Source organism: Nerophis lumbriciformis, linkage group LG18, assembly GCF_033978685.3.
Source record: "Nerophis lumbriciformis linkage group LG18, RoL_Nlum_v2.1, whole genome shotgun sequence".
NCBI classification, from domain to species: Eukaryota; Metazoa; Chordata; class Actinopteri; order Syngnathiformes; family Syngnathidae; genus Nerophis; species Nerophis lumbriciformis.
The window spans coordinates 43,782,543-43,795,731 of NC_084565.2; the positions used below are offsets into that span (position 1 = coordinate 43,782,543).

General features: G+C 40.4%; 1 non-coding gene across 1 annotated transcript; it reads right to left on the reverse strand.

Annotated features, from left to right (window-relative positions):
• Nucleotides 1–6,786: 6,786 nt before the first annotated feature.
• Nucleotides 6,787–6,858, reverse strand: trnah-gug (transfer RNA histidin (anticodon GUG)). The gene has a single exon. It is a non-coding gene; the product is annotated as a tRNA-His (tRNA).
• Nucleotides 6,859–13,189: the final 6,331 nt, after the last annotated feature.

Consider the following 13,189-nt stretch of genomic DNA (forward strand, 5'->3'; position numbering starts at 1 on the left):
GTTATAACTTGCATCAAGTTCAATAATAAATCAAATAACTTCCATCAAGTTCAATAATAAATCAAATAACTTGCATCAAGTTCAATAATAAATACAATAAAAGTGCCACTTTGCAATCTTTGCAAAAAAAAAAGGAGGAGCTATGCATTTGGCAAGACAGGGCAAGTGACAGCACTTTCCCCCAGGAGAGCCACCTTGCTTCACTGTGAAACAGCACGGCTGTATGATCAGCTCCCATTTCCTCACACAGTGCAGAGAACAGTCGCACTTTCAGTGGTCGTGTTTTGATCAAATTTAGCGCGCTCACAACATCTGTTAAAACCTCATTGAGTTCGGGGCTGAGCTGCCTTGACGCGAGTGCTTCCCGGTGAATGACACAGTGTGTGCCCGTCACATTTTTGTTTCTCTGCAGGCGCTGGCTCTGGCTCGACGACCTTTGAGGTGCGAGTCACAAATGTATATATTTGTGTAATTGTGATCCACACATTAGCCTGCTACCCATCCGCGCGAAAGTTTGTTCCGCTTAGCCCCGCCCCCATTAGTTACTGTTGCTATGTCTGTCAAACTTTCGCTCCTACCGAGAAATTTAAAGCCTACAGTAAAAATAAGTACCGGTAATTTCCATTTATTTATATAGCAGATTTCACAGACAGAATCACAAAGTGATTTACAGTGTGTATAGAAAATGAAAGCATAGTAAAAAAAAAATAATCTAAGAATATAATAATAAAAAAAAAATTTTAAAGTGAAATTTCCTCCCGTTCCTCGCGCCCCACCTGTCATGTCTCTATTCCCCACTTTGAGAAACGCTGATATAAACCAACAATTACATCCAAATATAATGAAAACAAACAAAAAAAACACAACAAGTGCAAAACTTCATGAAGTACAAACCGAACAAAAGAAGTAATATACACCTCACGGGATGATACGAAACAAATACAAAACCAGACAAAAAAATAAGTAAAATAATAAATATAAAACAAAATGTTATTGTTCTGTCTTTTTTTCAATTGGAATATATTTTTACAATCTTTTATCTCATTGTAAAGAGAATTCCATAGTTGAATTTGTTTTAAACTTGTCCTTGAATACTGATGTTGGAAATGACCTTTTCTTCTATGCTCTTCATTCTCACAAGTCATGACAAACATTTGTTGTACATTTAATTTACTTTTAGCCTTAAACATGACACATCATGTCTGTAACTTTACTAGTTCCTGTAGTTTCAATAAATCAGAATTAATAAATAATATGTTAGTGTGTAATCTGCTTTATGAATAATCCTTATAGCTCTTTTCTGTAGTTGATACAATGCCTTCATGTTACTCTTATATGTGTTCCCCCACACTTTATGTTACTCTTATATGTGTTCCCCCACACTTTATGTTACTCTTATATGTGTTCCCCCACACTTTATGTTACTCTTATATGTGTTCCCCACACTTTATGTTACTCTTATATGTGTTCCCCCACACTTTATGTTACTCTTATATGTGTTCCCCACACTTTATGTTACTCTTACATGTGTTCCCCCACACTTTATGTTACTCTTACATGTGTTCCCCCACACTTTGTTACTCTTATATGTGTTCCCCCACACTTTGTTGCTTTTATATGTGTTCCGCCACACTTTATGTTACCCTTATATGTGTTCCCCCACACTTTATGTTACTCTTATATGTGTTCCCCCACACTTTATGTTACTCTTATATGTGTTCCCCACACTTTATGTTACTCTTATATGTGTTCCCCCACACTTTATGTTACTCTTATATGTGTTCCCCACACTTTATGTTACTCTTACATGTGTTCCCCCACACTTTATGTTACTCTTACATGTGTTCCCCCACACTTTGTTACTCTTATATGTGTTCCCCCACACTTTGTTGCTTTTATATGTGTTCCGCCACACTTTATGTTACCCTTATATGTGTTCCCCCACACTTTATGTTACTCTTATATGTGTTCCCCCACACTTTATTTTACTCTTATATGTCCCCCCACACTTTATGTTACTCTTATATGTGTTCCCCAACACTTTATGTTACTCTTATATGTGTTCCCCCACACTTTATGTTACTCTTATACGTGTCCCCCCACACTTTATGTTACTCTTACTTGTGTTCCCCCACACTTTATGTTACTCTTATATGTGTTCCCCCACACTTTGTTACTCTTATATGTGTTCCCCCACACTTTATGTTACTCTTATATGTGTTCCCCCACACTTTATGTTACTCTTATATGTGTTCCCCCACACTTTGTTACTCTTATATGTGTTCCCCCACACTTTATGTTACTCTTATATGTGTTCCCCCACACTTTGTTACTCTTATATGTTCCCCCACACTTTATGTTACTCTTATATGTGTTCCCCCACACTTTATGTTACTCTTATATGTGTTCCCCCACACTTTATGTTACTCTTATATGTATTCCCCACACTTTGTTACTCTTATATGTGTTCCCCCACACGTTATGTTACTCTTATATGTGTTCCCCCACACTTTGTTACTCTTATATGTGTTCCCCCACACTTTATTGTACTCTTATATGTGTTCCCCCACACTTTATGTTACTCTTACATGTGTTCCCCCACACTTTATGTTCTCTTATATGTGTTCCCCCACACTTTATGTTACTCTTATATGTTCCCCCACACGTTATGTTACTCTTATGTGTTCCCCCCACACTTTATGTTACTCTTATATGTGTTCCCCCACACTTTATGTTACTCTTATATGTGTTCCCCCACACTTTATGTTACTCTTATGTGTTCCCCCCACACTTTATGTTACTCTTATATGTGTTCCCCCACACTCTATGTTACTCTTATATGTGTCCCCCCACACTTTATGTTACTCTTATATGTGTTCCCCCACACTTTATGTTACTCTTATATGTGTTCCCCCACACTTTATGTTACTCTTATATGTGTTCCCCCACACTTTATGTTACTCTTATATGTGTTCCCCCACACTTTATGTTACTCTTATATGTGTTCCCCCACACTATGTTACTCTTATGTGTTCCCCCACACTTTATGTTACTCTTATATGTGTTCCCCCACACTCTGTTACTCTTATATGTGTTCCCCCACACTTTGTTACTCTTATGTGTGTTCCCCCACACTTTGTTACTCTTGTATGTGTTCCCCCACACTTTATGTTACTCTTATATGTGTTCAACCACACTTTATGTTACTCTTATGTGTTCCCCCACACTTTATGTTACTCTTATATGTGTTCCCCCACACTTTATGTTACTCTTATATGTGTTCCCCCACACTTTATGTTACTCTTATATGTGTTCCCCCACACTTTGTTACTCTTATGTGTTCCCCCCACACTTTATGTTACTCTTATATGTGTTCCCCCACACTTTATGTTACTCTTATATGTGTTCCCCCACACTATGTTACTCTTATGTGTTCCCCCACACTTTATGTTACTCTTATATGTGTTCCCCCACACTCTGTTACTCTTATGTGTTCCCCCACACTTTGTTACTCTTATGTGTCCCCCCACACTTTATGTTACTCTTATATGTGTTCCCTCACACTTTATGTTACTCTTACATGTGTTCCCCCACACTTTGTTACTTTTATGTGTTCCCCCACACTTTATGTTACTCTTACATGTGTTCCCCCACACTTTATGTTACTCTTATGTGTGTTCCCCCACATTTTATGTTACTCTTATATGTGTTCCCCCACACGTTATGTTACTCTTATATGTGTAACCCCACACTTTATGTTACTCTTATATGTGTTCCCCACACTTTATGTTACTCTTATATGTGTTCCCCCACACTTTTTGTTACTCTTATATGTGTTCCGTCACACTTTATGTTACCCTTATATGTGTTCCCCCACACTTTATGTTACTCTTATATGTGTCCCCCACACTTTATGTTACTCTTATGTGTTCCCCCACACTTTATGTTACTCGTGTGTCGTCCACAACTAATACAAATTTCAATAACTTTGATACCTCACATATATCATTAATATATAAAATAAACAATTTTGGTCCCAAAACCGAACCTTGCGGAATCCCACATTGAATCCTCATTTGTTCAGATGTATGATTGACACATAATGGCGGCTATATCGCTCGGTCGTTGCCTTTCACTCATGCAAATCAATAATCATAATAATGTGCCCTTGTCGAGTGCCTGTGCTGTGTAGAGCTTGGCAGGGTAACTATTTAATACTCCATACCAGTAGATGGCAGCAGGTAGTTCATTGCTTTGTAGAAGTCGAAACGCGTCGAGGATGGTTTGTCGTGATCCCAATATGCAGAGCACAGCGGGAGACAGCGTGCAGGTAAAAAAGGTATGCAACGCTTAAACCAAAAATTAACAAAAAGGCACGGAAGCATAGGGATGGCTATGTAAAACAAAAGTAAAACTGAACTGGCTACAAAGTCAACAAAAAAAAAATGCTGGACGACAGCAAAAACTTACAGCGTGTGGAGCAAAGACGGCGTCCAGAAAGTACATCCCGTACATGACATGACAATCAACAATGTCCCCACAAAGCAGAACATCAATAGTCTTGATTGTGAAAACAAAGCAGGTGCGGGCAATAGCGCTCAAAGGAAGGCGTGAAGCTGCTACCAACAAAACAGGAAGGGTCACCAAAATAACAGCGCAAGACAGGAACTAAAAGCACGACACACAGGAAACAACAACAAACTCAAAATAAGGCACGACAACTTGGTGGAGTTTCACTTTTTTAACCTTTTCTGCTGGTGGTGTGCCTCCCTATTTTTTTTTATGAAAAAAATGTGCCTTGGCTCAAAAAAGGACCAAAAAAAACCACTGATCTCGGACAATTGTTGTATTACTTATTATTTCAAAAATAGCCGTTTATCTCGAAATTCCCAGTCAAATGAATGGACATAGTCATTGTTTTACAATGCCTAAAATTCTCAAAATTATGCGCCAATTTTTTTTTACCCGATTCCGACCTTTTAACCACACCGCTCTTCACATATGTCGAACGCAAAACATGCTGTTCGACATATGGACGAGCCCCCAAATTGTTGCGTTTGGACCAGTTGTTCCTCCCAGGGAATTCAAGTCGCTGGTCGCTCCCAAGCTCTTTACGACACTTAAAGCTGAGTAGAAGAACCACCAGAGACAGAATAGGTATTTTGTATATATTTGCAAAGCTTTGTAAATATACTGAGACCAGTCCGGCATAGAACATTCAATCGCGCAGCTAAGATGGTCTGCCCTCCGAAATGGAAACCTTCTATTCTATAAAGTCTCTCTCCCTCCCTCCCTCGCTGTCTTGTCTTTTCAGCCCAAACACATGCCCATTGTCCTCCGCACCTGGACACAAGAATAGATAGTCTTGATTGTGAAAACAAAGCAGGTGCGGGCAATAGCGCTCAAAGGAAGGCGTGAAGCTGCTACCAACAAAACAGGAAGGGTCACCAAAATAACAGCGCAAGACAGGAACTAATGCACGACCAGGGCCGGCCCGTGGCATAGGCCGTATAGGCAAATGCTAAGGGCGCCGTCCATCAGGGGGCGCCATGCCAGTGCCACAAATGTTGGAGAAAAAAAAAGTTGTTACTATTATTTCTAAATACAAAAAATAATCTCACGTTAATTAAAATGCAAAGTAAAGCCTATTTAATAGAAATATTATTTGTTACAACATTACGCCCCCCCTCCCTTCCCGTATCATGACTCTTTTTGGACGTCACCACATCAAAAAATCAACACAAGATGTCAAAACGGCCAAAACTGTCAGGTGCCCAGGGAAGAAAAAAGAGAAAAGAAGAGGAGGAGAAACGAGAAAAAGACAGAGGTAGCAGGTAGGTAACGTTAGCCTACATGAAATTATTTGTCTCTTACAGAATGTGATAGTAACCTGGCTTTTTAGCATTAAGCTAATGTTACATGATTCGGCAATTGCTAATCAATAAATAGCTAGTTCTGTTTTAACGTCGGGTTAATATTGTGGAGGGGGCTAAATTGTTATGGAAAATAATCATGTAACGTTAGGTAATTACAGTACTCCCACCTTACATTCCTCAGGGACATTTGTATTAGATCTTTTAAGCAGGTGTTTTTTGTTTACATTGTTATTGCCTTCTGGTTAGCTAATGTTTGCCCTGCAGGTAATAGTCACTTTTCCACCCCTTTATATATTAGGTATAGTTGTAAGTAAAAAAAAAAAAAAGGTCAAAGACAAAGCTATTCGGGTTCTTGTGAGTATATACACTTCACTGCCGATGTGTGGGGGGGCGCCATCTAAAATCTTGCCTAGGGCGCCAGATTGATTAACGGGCCTGTGCACGACACACAGGAAACAACAACAAACTCAAAATAAGGCACGACAACTTGGTGGAGTTTCACTTTTTTAACCTTTTCTGCTGGTGGTGTGCCTCCCTATTTTTTTTTATGAAAAAAATGTGCCTTGGCTCAAAATAGGTTGAAGAACACTGATATAGGAGAGGATGTTACTGAGTAAATTCGCTAGGAAAGACATAAACTGCATTATGTTGCATGTAGAGAGGACGTCATTGTTGCAGAATAATCTATTTCAACAGTTCCAATGAGTCATCCTATATTGGACCTGTAAGGTTGGCAGACTGCGCCCCCGTGTGGTCTCTTCTCAAACCTCCCCGGTCGCATATACCATAATGCCGCAAACATAACGCATCTCCATCGAGGCGCTCAAAACCATATTTTGGATTTTAAAAAGTTCCATTTCTGCATCTAACTGTTGTTAAGTTTGATCTGAGCAAAAAAGTAAAATGTTCCTGCCGTGACCCGGATTCGAACCGGGGTTGCTGCGGCCACAACGCAGAGTACTAACCACTATACGATCACGGCGAGCTAACCTGGCGGACACTCCTGGCCCTCAAATTCTGCTTTAACTACGACACATGCAAACACTTAGAATTACTGGAATTATTTATTTCAAAAAACTGGTCGGACGCAACAGGTTGTACTAATTAGTACTAATACTAATGAATTAAAAACAGTAATATACTGCTTCTGAAAAATACCTTGTTTTAAGGACATCGTCACATTGCTGTTAAAACGAGCAGACGCAGAGTCAGTGACGGGCAAACTACTTGGAAAATGATAGTAAGCTAAGCTACACGTTACTCTTGATTAAATGTAGCTAAGCTCTCCCCAGAGAATTGGAGCAAGCTATACTACTAGTGATGGGTTGATGAGGCGTCATGAAGCGTTTTGACACATTGCAAAACTGTATTGATACTGTGTCGATACTGTGTCACTAAATACTGACATCCAGAGGTGGGACCAAGTCATTGTTTTGCAAGTCACAAGTAAGTCTCAAGTCTTTGCCCTCAAGTCCGAGTCAAGTCCCGAGTCAAGACAGGCAAGCCCCGAGTCAAGTCCAAAGTCAAGACTGGAAAGTCTCAAGTCAAGTCCTAAGTCCTGCATTTTGAGTTTCGAGTCCTTTCAAGTCCTTTTAACCACAGACTAATATATTAACACAGATTGTGTATGCTTTTCAAACGCTGTATTTATTTATTAAAACAAGTGCATTTTAAATTGCAGGAAAGAAAATTGTGCTGACATTGCACTTTATAATAGCACTATTAACCAGTCATTTTAAACATTAACTCATTCCTTTACAGAACAAACACATTGAAAAGTAAAGTGCAAATGTACTTATTTGTACAAAAGTGTTAACATTGAAAAAACATGACGTATACGTGAACATAACCAAAAAGTTGTACTTTTTATATGTCAGGGCCCTATGCTGCATTGCATTTGCAAAAGACCAAATTAGCCAAGAGTCTGTCAGTCATTTGTGCACGATGGGGGCGTAGTATGATGCCACCATGGCTGAAAACTCGCTCCACTGGAGCACTGGAGGCAGGCACTGCCAAGACTCTCATGGCCACTCGGAACAGTGAAGGAAGAGTCTTCATGTTCAATGCCCACAACAAAAGGGGGGAGAGAGTTGTTTTGGGTTGGTGCACTACTTGTAAGTGTATCTTGTGTTTTTTATGTTGATTTAATTTAAAAAAAATAAATAAATAAAAAAAAAAAAAATTATTGTGCGGCCCGATACCAATCGATCCACGGACCAGTACCGGGCCGTGGCCCGGTGGTTGGGGACCACTGAGGTAAACAACCAACAGTATGTCAGAAAGCTAGCTAAAACGGTACACATATTCATAATATAGTATACATTTTAACTGACCTTTATTTGACTATTTTTGTCTTTTTTTAGGTGGCTAAAATACGCGGTGCTGCTGACCGCCGTCTAACGTTACGTGTGATATATTGACTAACGTAACCCTGCTTAAAAAAAATCACTGAACAAAAAGTATGAATAAGGTAGTGAACTGCAACAGATTCCCGTGTTTGCAATAACGTTATAACGTTAGCAGTGAGTTTACAGCCTCACTGATTTAACTACACAGCAAATAAAAGTCACGTTACTTAGCCAATAAACGTTATCTTACATTCAAAACTTACCCTTCTTTGTGCAACTTCAAATGCCGGACGAAGTTGGAAGTTGTTGCCTCTCCATCAGTCATTTTGGAACCGCATGTGTTGCATACTGCAAACCGTTTTGTGTTGACCACCTCGTAATTTTTATACCCAAACAAAATTATTTTAGGTATCGTTTTTTGTTCACTGGCGTGTGGTTTGGACATGTCTTCTTCGTTGGTTGTCCTGCAATTTGATTGGATGAATGCTGTGTGATGAAAACAAAGTAGATGTAATTTGATTGGCTGTTGTACTGAGAGCACACCAGCTGACACACGCAACGCTGATAGACAAGTACACAATGAAAAATACGGAGCGCTCCCGAATAACTTTTTCATCTTTGGGTTTTGGGGAAAGTAGCAAGTCATGTCAAGTCATGTCAATTCAAAAGGCTCAAGTCCAAGTGAAGTCACAAGTCATTGATGTTAAAGTCGAAGTCGAGTTGCAAGTCTTTTTACATTTTGTCAAGTCCAGTCTAAAGTCATCAAATTCATGACTCGAGTCTGACTCGAGTCCACACCTCTGCTGACATCTGCTGGACATTAAAAATCCCTACAGGCAACCTATGGACCGACTCAACTGACACTGATTTGATGCCCTAGTACAGGGGTCACCAACCTTTTTGAAACCAAAAACTACTTCTTGGGTACTGATTAATGCGAAGGGCTACCAGTTTGATACACACTTAAATAAATAAATATATTGTCATTTGTAAGTTACACGTAAGTGTGATTTAAACAAGAATAGCTAAATAAATACATTTATATATATAAAAAAATGGGTATTTCTGTCTGTCATTCCGTCATACATTTGTTTTCCTTTTACAGAAGGTTTTTTTGTAGAGAATAAATGATGAAAAAAACACTTAATTGAACGGTTTAAAAGAGGAGAAAACAGGAAAAAAATTAAAATAAAATTTTGAAACATAGTTTATCTTCAATTTCGACTCTTTAAAATTCAAAATTCAACCGACAAAAAGAAGAGGAAAACTAGCTAATTTGAATCTTTTTGAAAAAATAAAAAAAAGAATGTATGGAACATCATTAGTCATTTTTCCTGATTTAGATACATTTTAGAGTTTTGATGACATGTTTTAAATTGGTTAAAATCCAATCTGCACTTTGTTAGAATATTTAACAAATTGGACCAAGCTATATTTCTAACAAAGACAAATCAGTATTTCTTCTAGATTTTCCAGAACAAAAATGTTAAAAGAAATTCAAAATACTTTGAAATAAGATTTAAATTTGATTCTACAGATTTTCTAGATTTGCCAGAATAATTGTTTTGAATTTTAATCATAGTAAGTTTGAAGAAATATTTCACAAATATTCTTCGTCGAAAAACCAGAAGCTAAAATATTTATTATTCTTTACAATAATAATAAAAAATTGTTTTACTTGAACATTGATTTAAATTGTCAGGAAAGATAAGGAAGACATTTAAAAGGTAAAAAGGTATATTTGTTTCAAAATCCTAAAATCATTTTTAAGGTTGTATTTTTTCTCTAAAATTGTATTTCTAAAAGTAATAAGAAGCAAAGTAAAAAATAAATGAATTTATTTAAACAAGTGAAGACCCATCCATCCATCCATTTTCTACCGCTTATTCCAAGTGAAGACAAAGTCTTTAAAATATTTTCTTGGATTTTCAAATTCTATTTGAGTTTTGTGTCTTTTAGAATTAAAAATGTCGAGCAAAGCGAGACCAGCTTGCTAGTAAATAAATAATATTTAAAAAATAGAGGCAGCTCACTGGTAAGTGCTGCTCTTTCTGTGTGGAGTTTGCATGTTCTCCCCGTGACTGCGTGGGTTCCCTCCGGGTACTCCGGCTTCCTCCCACCTCCAAAGACATGCACCTGGGTATAGGTTGATTGGCAACACTAAATTGGCCCTAGTGTGTGAATGTTGTCTGTCTATCTGTGTTGGCCCTGCGATGAGGTGGCGACTTGTCCAGGGTGTACCCCGCCTTCTGCCCGATTGTAGCTGAGATAGGCTCCAGCGCCCCCCGCGACCCCGAAGGGAATAAGCGGTAGGAAATGGATGGATGGATGGAAATCTTAACATTGGAACACATGCCAATACGGCCGGGTTAGCTTACTAAAGTGCAATTTTAAATTTCGCGCGAAATATCCTGCTGAAAACGTCTCGGTATGATGACGTCAGCGCGTGACGTCACGGATTGTGGAGGACATTTTGGGACAGCATGGTGGCCAGCTATTAAGTCGTCTGTTTTCATCGCAAAATTCCACAGTATTCTGGACATCTGTGTTGGTGAATCTTTTGCAATTTGTTCAATGAACAATGGAGACAGCAAAGAAGAAAGCTGTAGGTGGGAAGCGGTGTATTGCGGCGGGTGTTGTGCCGGATAACGCACCCCCGCCGTAGAATGCACCCCCTGACCGTAGTGCCGGATAACACAGCCGGTGTTTCATTGTTTACATTCCCGGAAGATGAAAGTCAAGCTTTACCATTGGCCTGTGGAGAACTGGGACAACAGAGACTCTTACCAGGAGGACTTTGAGTTGGATGCGCAGACGCGGTACCGTGAGTACGCTTCCAAACATTTGATCGCTTGCCCGTACGTGCGTGCCGCTATGTGCATGTCACGTACGTAACTTTGGGAACTTTGGGGAAATATATGTGCTGTATGAACTTTGGGGAGGTGAATGGTACTTTGGGCTGTGGGATTGAGTGTGTTGTGCAGGTGTTTGAGTTGTATTGGCGGGTTATATGGACGGGAGGGGGGAGGTGTTTGCATACTTGCCAACCCTCCCGGATTTTCCGGGAGACTCCTGAAATTCAGCGCCTCTCCCGAAAACCTCCCGGGACAAATTTTCTCCCGAAAATCTCCCGAAATTCAGGCGGAGCTGGAGGCCACGCCCCCTCCAGCTCCATGCGGACCTGAGTACGCTTTCCCACAATATAAAGAACGTCTACAGTAAAGCAGTCCGTCTGCCGTAAACAGCAATGTTGTGACACTCTTAAACAGGACAATACTGCCATCTAGTGCATTTGATGAAAGCACTTTGGTGCGTGCCACACATCAATGCATCATCAGAGAGGGTGTTCAGAATGGTTAGAAAGATAGTGACAGAGAATAGAACAAGGATGGACAATTCAACCCTTAACTCAACAATGAGTAGATGAGTGTTATGTGTGTGTATATGTGTAAATAAATGAACACTGAAATTCAAGTATTTCTTTTATATATATATATATATATATATATATATATATATATATATAGAGCTAGAATTCACTGAAAGTCAATTATTTCTTATATATATATATATATGAAATACTTGACTTGGTGAATTCTAGCTGTAAATATACTCCTCCCCTCTTAACCACGCCCCCGCCCCAACCACGCCCCCCTGCACCCACCCCCCACCCCCCGAAATTGGAGGTCTCAAGGTTGGCAAGTATGGGTGTTTGTTATGCGGGATTAATTTGTGGCATATTAAATATAAGCCTGGTTGTGTTGTGGCTAATAGAGTATATTGTGTTTATTTACTGTTTTAGTCATTCCCAGTTGAATATCAGGTCCCACCCGCCTCTCACAGCATCTTCCCTATCTGAATCGCTCCCACTGCCCTCTAGTCCTTCACTCATCCACCAATCTTTCATCCTCGCTCAAATTAATGGGGAAATCGTCGCTTTCTCGGTCCGAATCGCTCTCGCTGCTGGTGGCCATGATTGTAAACAATGAGCTCCACAACCTGTGACGTCACGCTACTCGTCTGCTACTTCCGGTACAGGCAAGGCTTTTTTTTATCAGCGACCAAAAGTTGCGAACTTTATCGTCAATGTTCTCTACTAAATCCTTTCAGCAAAAATATGGCAATATCGCGAAATGATCAAGTATGACACATAGAATGGACCTGCTATCCCCGTTTAAATAAGAAAATCGCATTTCAGTAGGTGGAGGGAATGCTTCGAAGACCTCCTCAATCCTACCAGCACGTCTTCCTATGAGGAAGCAGTGCCTGGGGAATCTGTGGTGGGCTCTCCTATTTCTGGGGCTGAGGTTGCCGAGGTAGTTAAAAAGCTCCTCTTTGGCAAGGCCCCGGGGGTGGATGAGATCCGCCCGGAGTTCCTTAAGGCTCTGGATGTTGTGGGGCTGTCTTGGTTGACAAGACTCTGCAACATCGCGTGGACATCGGGGGCGGTACCTCTGGATTGGCAGACCGGGGTGGTGGTTCCTCTCTTTAAGAAGGGGAACCAGAGGGTGTGTTCCAACTATCGTGGGATCACACTCCTCAGCCTTTCCGGTAAGGTCTATTCAGGTGTACTGGAGAGGAGGCTACGCCGGATAGTCGAACCTCGGATTCAGGAGGAACAGTGTGGTTTTCGTCCTGGTCGTGGAACTGTGGACCAGCTCTATACTCTCGGCAGGGTCCTTGAGGGTGCATGGGAGTTTGCCCAACCAGTCTACATGTGCTTTGTGGACTTTGGAGAAGGCATTCGACCGTGTACCCCGGGAAGTCCTGTGGGGAGTGCTCAGAGAGTATGGGGTAACGGACTGTCTGATTGTGGCAGTTCGCTCCCTGTATGATCAGTGTCAGAGCTTGGTCCGCATTGCCGGCAGTAAGTCGGACACGTTTCCAGTGAGGGTTGGACTCCGCCAAGGCTGCCCTTTGTCACCCATTCTGTTCATAACCTTTATGGACAGAATTTCTAGGCGC